The following is an 8,244-nucleotide window of genomic DNA, read 5'->3' as shown; positions in this document are numbered from 1 at the left end:
CCCAGCGCGGGTCTCACGGGTGAAGTCCAGGTGTCAGTAGGGCTGTGTCCTTTTGGAAGCTTTCGCAGGCAGTCTGTTCCTGCCCTGTTCTGTCTTGGGCTCCCAGGCACCCCCATCTCCAGGGTAGCAGTGCAGCACAGCCCTGAGCCATTGTCTCACCTCACGGCCTCCCTCTCCACTGCAAGGACCTGTGGTTACCCTGTGCCCACCAGGATAGCCTCCTTGGTTAGGTCAGTGGGTAGAACCCCAGCTCTAGCTACTGTCCTTATTCCTATTTACATGTAACACATAACATAATCCCAGGTTCCAGGGGTTGGGGTGTGGACATCTTTGCGGGCCATTGTCTGCCCACCACGGACATGCACACACAACCATTGCCGTCCACACTCACGCACACTTGCACACTCGCTCACACTGACTCACTCACAAACACTGGGGGACCGAGATCTGGTGGGAAAATGGGTCCCAGATGGGTTCCAGCCTGGGTTGCCGGAGACAAGAATCCAGTGCCGGGGTGGGGGGTGGAACAGGGCGGGGGAGCCAGGAGCGAAAGTCAGAGCAAGAGGGTGTGAGCGAAGAGGGCGGCAGATTCCAGAGGCAGACGGTCATGCCCAAGGCTGGCTTTCCAGTTGTTTCCTCTTTCTGTGTCTTTTTCTCTTCGGATCTGCACCACACCAGTGCGTGGGTGGGCTGGCCCCACGTCCAGGCGCCTGTGACAGGAGGGACCGCTTCCCCGCAGCTGGAGACTCGGCAGGCTGGAACCCAATCCCCCCGTCCGATGGGTGGTCTGCTCCCCACCCCTCCCGACCTACCCACCCCCCCGCCCCCAGTGGAATATGTCTTTGCAACTATGGACTCGGCCAACACAGAGCGTTTTCCTTGCTGCTTAAATTAGCACATGAGAAACAACAAGAGATAAAAATCACAGTTCACTTAACACTAATTATTTCCCTGGAAATGAAGATTAATATTGAACTTGTTACTTGCAGTGAGAATAGCAAACACACATGGGCACACACCCTCAAGGAACTGCTCAGATCTAATTCTCCCGTCCTCAGATCCAAGCGTCCGGCAGCCCTGGTGGCCAAATGGTTCCCGGTGATCAAATCCAGCAGTTTGGTCAAGTTCAAGGCTGGCCCCGGAGACACCCCGCAGAGGAGACCAGAGTTCCAGGGTAGCTGGGTGAGTTCTGGGGCTCCGGTGTCCCCTAGGACTGTTGGTCCTCCCCAAAGGGATAGCGGTGCCTGGGCTTGGCTGCCCCTGTGTCTCCAGCTTCTCTGTGAGAAGCTCTTGTGACAGACATTCCGATCTGGGGTCGTGAGGGGATGGGCAAGTGGATGAATGAATGGGTGAGAGAGGGAATGAGAGGGTGGGCCAGTGCCATCACAAGTGATGAGAGAAAGTGAATGAGGCTGCTCACCCAGCACCAAAGAGCGAGCAGAAGCAGGACCAAGAGCCAGAGTTCCCCGTGTCCGATCCAAGCCTCCGTCCGTAGCTCCAGGTGCAGCCAGCAACCCAGGCGGGCTTCACAGAGGAAGCAGCATGGAAAAACAGGCAGCATCTTAAGGAGAGAAGGGGATTCAGCAGAAGAGTTGGAAGGCAGTAAGATCTGAAAGAAGGAATGTTGGAGGCATGAAGGAGGGAGAGGGGTGTGTGTGTGTGTGTTCCCTCTGGCACAAGCAACAAGGATTGGGAGGGCTAATACTAGCCACATTTGTGTGGTAAGCTCTGGGGTTTACAGTGTGCTTTCTACCTTCAGTGTGGGGAATTCTCTGGCAGTTCTCTGTGGAGGGCATTTGCCCCATGACAGAACAAGGAGCTGGAATTGCGGGAGGTGAAATACATCACCCAGGGCCACAGAGATGGAGAGGCATCAAGCGGAGTGTTAACTCCAGCCCCTGATCCAGAACCAGAGACCCCCCCCTTCCCCCTCCACCCAGGAGCCCCTGCCCACGAAGCCCCTGGCCCCGGCCAGCAGCCTCCCCATCAGGATCCGGCGATAATGAGGGGTACACCTCAGCTGCCCAGACGGCTCACCTCCTAGAAATATCCCCAGCTGGTCAGTGGCCAGGGCGGGAAGACAGGAGCTTGACCCTGGCTCTTCTAGCATCTACACCTCAGAGCAGCCATGCCACGCACTCCATCCTTAAGCGTTTGTGGGCCCCAAGGTTCTTATGCCAAAAGGCCAAGCCATGGTGTCGCTGGGACAGGAGGTGTGACTCCACCCAGGTGTAGACTGAATACAGTACAGTTGTCTCCCCCTCTGTCCTGGTCCAGCAAAGCCACTTCCGGCCCAGATGTGCACCTGCTGACTGCCTCCCCTCCCTTCAGCCCCCCCCCACCACCACCACCACCTGCCAGTGACTCAGAGGTTGGCTCTGGGCATTACTGATCTGAGCACTAACCCAGGAGCAATGTTGAAAGAAAAGCAAGGATATTGCCCATCAGGGGACGGGAGCCCAGCAAGGGCACCTCCATGGATTTTGGAACAAGGAACTCACTCCTGAAAGTTGGTCCTCCAGCTCAGAGACTACGAGACAGAGTTTGGAACTCGCCAGACACAGGGTTCAGTGGGGCGACCCTGGGCTACCTCCTTAACCTGTCTGCCCCAGCCATTTCGTCTGTCATAGGGCAGCCGTGGCACCCAGCAGAGGTTTCTGAGGAGGGGAGAGGCCATGTGGATGCCCGGCGCACTGCAGGCACCTGGTCCCCGCTGAGCCCCTTCCCTGGGTGATGTGTCCCAGGGGCACTCGGTATCCTCGCAGGGGCCCCCTCAGTGGGATGAAAATGACACAAAATGAGCGCTTATGGTTTGAAGAAGTGGGTTCCATGCGCCCCGTTCATCGGCAGAGCGTCTGTCAATTACTTTGGGGGACTTTGCATGTCCGGGCTACACCTACAGGGTCCCATCTGGGCCTCTCATTGCCTTTGGGAACTGGGAGAAGGAATGCCATTTCCTCCATCTACGGGGGACCGGGTGTGAGTGCCGTGAGGGTTCGATGATGAGGTTCTATGTGTGCCCTGGGGGATGCCATGGCCAGCGGCACACCCAGAGGGAGGCCTGCCCCGAACCTCCCTTCGTTACAGAATCCTCCGGAAGTCCCTCTCTGGGAGTCCATGGCCTCTGCTCGGGTGTGTGTGGGGGAGGGGGGCACACTGTCTCTCCGTGAGTCCACGCCTCCCTCGGCAGGCAGCCTTAGAAAGCCCGCACTTTGTCGGGAAAGGTGGGAGCCAACGCTTGTGATTGAATGGCAAGCGAGTCACCGCGGTCTGGGACACTGATACTCATTCATGTCCATAGAGCCTTCCACGTGGCAAAGAGACTGCCGCAGCATCCAGCAGGATAAGACTTTAATCCGTGGACGACAGGGGGGAGGGGGAGATCGCAAGGTCTCTAATCTTCCCCGTGATTGCCGAATATTCCATAGCGAGTATCTGTTTGCTTTGATAATCAAGAAAACACTGGGCATTAACCGAGAGAAGCTGTTTCTCATATCAAGCAGACATTGGTATGTGTCTTCCTAAAACCCAGCTTCTGGAGTCCAGCCCCATGCTCTTACCAATAAAGAAATAATCCACAGAGACAGAAGCATTTCTGAGCTGCCTGTGTAAGCTCCACAGGTGTGAGCGCACAGGACAGTCAGCAGGGACACCGCCACACCTGATGAAGGGGTGACCCTTTGCAACGTAAGGAGACGCCGCACTTCATATAAAAGAGGTGCCTTAAGCTGGAATTCGCATGCAGAGAGTCACAGGTCCATAAACAGAGAGACCGGAACCACAGGGCCAGAACAGCATTAAAGCGTGTGTCTCCCCGTGGCCCGTCACGTCACCGCTCTGTGCCTCAGTGTACCCATGTGAAGAGGTGAAGTTAAACTAAACCAGAGCTCTTTAGGGGGTGGTCAGAAGGGAGACATTTTAAAGGTGGGCACGCAAACGTCGAAACAGGGAGAGCTACTGATGATGGGACACACCATCCCCCCAAAATCTCAATCTACTGACACACCCACCTGCAAAAAACCTAATAGAGGTGGAGATTGCAACGGGTAAGAGTAATGCCACTGTTTAAGCACCATCGCCCTTTGGAGATCAGATAAGAACAAAGGCAGAACCGCTCCGAAATGTTAATAAGAGCTGGCAGAAAAAGAGACTTCCAGTTGTAGAAACCACACACACACACACACACACACACACACACACACACCCCTCCATCGTGGCCCAAGAAGCTTCACCTCCTGATACGAAGCGTCTCATTATGCAATCACCGAAGAAAATCACAGCACCAGAGGGGTCTTCAGAGATCAGCCCGCCACTGCTTTTCAATATTTCCTTTAATCCACACAACCCTTTCTTCAAATGAAATCTCACACCGAACGGTGGGGAGCAGACGGCGCTGACTGCAGACGGGCGCTTGGAGATGGATGCCTGTCGTGTGGCACACATGGGGACACATGTCCCTCCACAGAATGCCTAGGGCCCCAGAGCCCCTGGGGAAAGCCACGGGCCTCACTCAATCTAGAACCCGGTGTCCAGAGAGGAGCCGGGGACTGGCCCGACGTCACACAGCAAGTGGTAGCAGGTGGGGACCACGCGGGCTCCTTCTGCAGCCCCAGAGGTCACCTCTGAGGGCTCACCCCCATGTCCGGCATTGTCAGACAAGCCCTCTCTCCGGAAGAGGTGACCGGGGACACTGGATGTCATTCTGGCCCATCCCTGCCCTGTCCCCGCACGCCCACACCTCATTGGTTACCCTGTTCTTTTGGTGCTGCCTCCTTAGTCGATATGAGCTTTAGGGTGAAGCCAAGAGTTCAGCTTGTCCTTCAAACCAGCTCCGAGACCCTGCCCCGCCCACCTCCAAAGCTGAGCCAACACCGCTTCATTGAAAGGGACCACTGACCCGACCTGCAGTGGCCTCCGAAAGACCCCGCCAGGTGACCATGTGCGAGTCGCCTTAAACATAGCGTTTCCTGAAGCTGATGGTGAAGCTGGTCCCTCTGTGAGGTGAGCACAGTGGCCATAACTACCTTGAAAATGATGTCATTTTTCTTTTAATCTTTTTTTAGAAATTTAATTTGCCCCGGTGTTTTGTTTTTCGTTGAAGGATGAGCGATAGCTCCTGGTAAAAGAGGTGACCCCTGGATTTGTCTCCATATCTTAGCAATCTGCCCCGTAGTCCCTCATAGAGCCGTAATGATGCTTTTATTAGCAACCTTTACACTTTGTCGAAATTAAAATGAAGATGTGACATTCATATGTAAATCCAGGTACCTTCTAGGTTCCTCTTCTCCTTTATCCCTTTCACAAAATTACAGATTATTAAGAAAGGTTTGAAGAGTGGGAGACAGGCTGCTGTGAAATGGGAAGGAGGCGGAGCAAGACAGAGGGGGTAGAGAAGGCGAGGTGCTTCGACCTTGACCTTCTCCTTCATGCTCAGAAGCATCTCTGTGGTCTCATTGCTCATCCATTGTGTGAGCCCAGCTCAAGAAAGGCTCACGCAGTCGGGCTCCTGGGGACCTGAAGCCTGGGGGAGGGCTGTGAAAAGGCTGCAGTGGGCAGGAGCCCTGGGATACAAATATTTCTCCTTGATCATGAACTACTTATAGTAAGAGCTGACCATGGACACTGATTGACAAAGGCCTTACTTTAAAATTACCCAGCCAGCATGGCTCTCTGGTTGAGCATTGATCTATGAACCAGGATGTCACGGTTCAATCCCAGGTCAGGGCACATGCCCAGTTGCAGGCTCGATCCCCAGTGGGCACATGCAGGAGGCAGCCGATCCAAGTAGTGCTCTCACATCGATGTTTCACTCTCTCTCTCTCTCTCTCTTCCTCTCCCTTCCTTTCTCTCTAAAAAATCAATAATCTCTTTAAAAAGCCATGTTTTCGTGTATGTATTGGCCGTTCAATTGTCTTCTTTTGGGAAGTATCTGTTCAACTACTTCACACATTTTCTTACTGAGTCAATTGCTTTTTATCATAATTGATCTGTAGGGGAACTTTCTACACTCTGGTGGCCAGCCCTTTGCAGATATGATAGATATTGCAAATATTTTCTCCCAGTGAGGGCCTTGCCTCTTCATTTTCTTGAGAAGCACAAATATTTCAGTTTCATGAAGCCTAATTTATTTCTGTTTTCTTTCATATTTAGCCTTTGCTGTGTCCTGTGAAAAAATATATTTCCCTGCCCCAAGGCCACAAAAATACCCTCCTATGTTCTCTCCATAGTTCTACCTCTGGCATTTCGAGCTAGGGCCCATCTTGAATTATTCTTCATGCATGGTATAAGATGAGGGCTGAGATGCATTACTTTCCAATGATTATCCAGCTGTTTCAGCACCATGTTTTAAATTGTATTAACTGTATTGGGGTGACATTGGTTAGTAAAAGTATGTAGGTTTCAAGTGTACCGTGCTCCACTGCAGCACGTTGTGTTTGTACATTGCACAATTGTAATTGTACATTGCACTGTGTGTTTTGAAAAGACTTTTCTCTGTTGAATTGCTTTGTGCCTCTGTTGCAAATCACTTGCTCAGGTAAGTGTGCATCTATGTCAGGCTCCCATTCTGTTACTTCAATATATGTGTCTGAGCTTACAACAACACCCCACCGTTCTGATGACTGTAGCTCTTATTATCCATCAAAGAGGTGGGAATTAAATCCATAACGAGACACAGCCACACACCCATCAGAATAACTCAAATTAAAAAGACCGACAACACCAAATGCTGGTGAAGATGTTAAGTAGCCGGAACTCAGATGTATTGCTGGCAGGAATGTAAAATAGCACGATCACTTTGGAAAGTTGTTTGATATGAAAGTTTCATATCAAATAATTGCTCTTGCCCTGGCCAGTATTGATAAGTGGTTAGGGCGTCAGCCCACGCACTGAAGGGTCTAGGGTTTGATTCCCCATCAAGGGCACGTACCTGGGTTGCAGGTTCTATCCCCGACCCTCACACGAAGGAAGAAAATTGTAAAAAAAAAAAAAAAAAAGTGAAAATGGCCCCGGGCTGTCTCCAGCGTGAGCAAACAATGTTCTCATGAACTCTTTGATGTTGTCTCCAAAGTCTAGAAGGCCAATTCATTACCCCCATTGTGCAGATGAGGCAAATAAAGTCCCACTGGCCAGCAGTTACCCTCAGCAAGTGCAGCCCTCACTCCACATCTGGAAATCACATCATCCCCCTTTTAGTGAACCTATGGCCACTTCCGGCAGCTCATAGGGGCTTCGTCCAGGCGGGGAGGAGGAAGAATGGAGGCCGGCATCAGGGGCCTCAGGCTGATCTCCTGACAGGATCCCGGAGCCAGGCATGGGTCACTCACTATCACTGCAGCCCCACACGGGCCACCTCACTGAGCCCGCATTTCTCTCCCTGCAGTTGCAGGACCCAGTGCGGCCAGGGGACATGCACTCCCCTCGAGGCCTCCTGGAGACCAGGAGGCTGCTCTTTGGTGTGGTCTCCTGAGGTCTCCCCTCTCCTGGCGCCTAGCGTCCCCTCCCTGCCTCCCCTGGCTGGTGCCGATGGCCTCTGTGACCCTGGGGAGGCCCGGAGCCGGGTCTGGAAAATCAAAGGCCCTTTCCCATCTCTTCCAAAGTGGGTTAAACCACATGACCTCTCATTACCCATCGACAGGAATGGGAAGCGCAGGATAGTGTGCCATAACCAGTTTGGGCCGATTCTGATTGGCAATCTGTGTCCTGTTTACGTGAGATATTGACACAGACACGTGTGGTCACTGGTTCAGTAAAGAAGGCGCCAATCAGCACCGTGGTCAGGCGACTCTAAAAGCAGAGCTTCTATGAAAGCCGCTGCCAAAAGTCACTTTATCTTCCCTCCGACGCATCTCAGATTTTATCTACCCTTTTATTCTTTCTCTCCTTCCTTTTATATACTTTTTATTAGTACTTTTCCCCATTAAGCACCAAGGGGCTTGTTTGGTCCTTATTCTTTTGGAAGCAACTCTCCATGAGGGAGGCGTTCACATTATCCGGGCTCATTTTACATCCAAACCACGATGAACACACAGAGCATCACCTGCGCCCGAGCCGCTCAAACATGGAACGCTCGTGAATTTAGATCCCGCTGCCTGTGGGCCCGGCCCTCCTCAGACCCGGTGAGTGGCGGTCACTTACACTTCGCTCTCTCTTGCAGCCCGACGACTTTCTCCTCACTGCCGAATAGGGCAAGTAAAGAATGTTCGTTTAATTGCCCATTAATTCAGACCTTTTACACCTCAAGCT

This window comes from Myotis myotis, unplaced genomic scaffold (assembly GCF_014108235.1).
Source record: "Myotis myotis isolate mMyoMyo1 unplaced genomic scaffold, mMyoMyo1.p scaffold_m19_p_1, whole genome shotgun sequence".
In the NCBI taxonomy this organism is placed as follows: Eukaryota; Metazoa; Chordata; class Mammalia; order Chiroptera; family Vespertilionidae; genus Myotis; species Myotis myotis.
Note: the sequence above shows the minus strand (reverse complement) of the source record.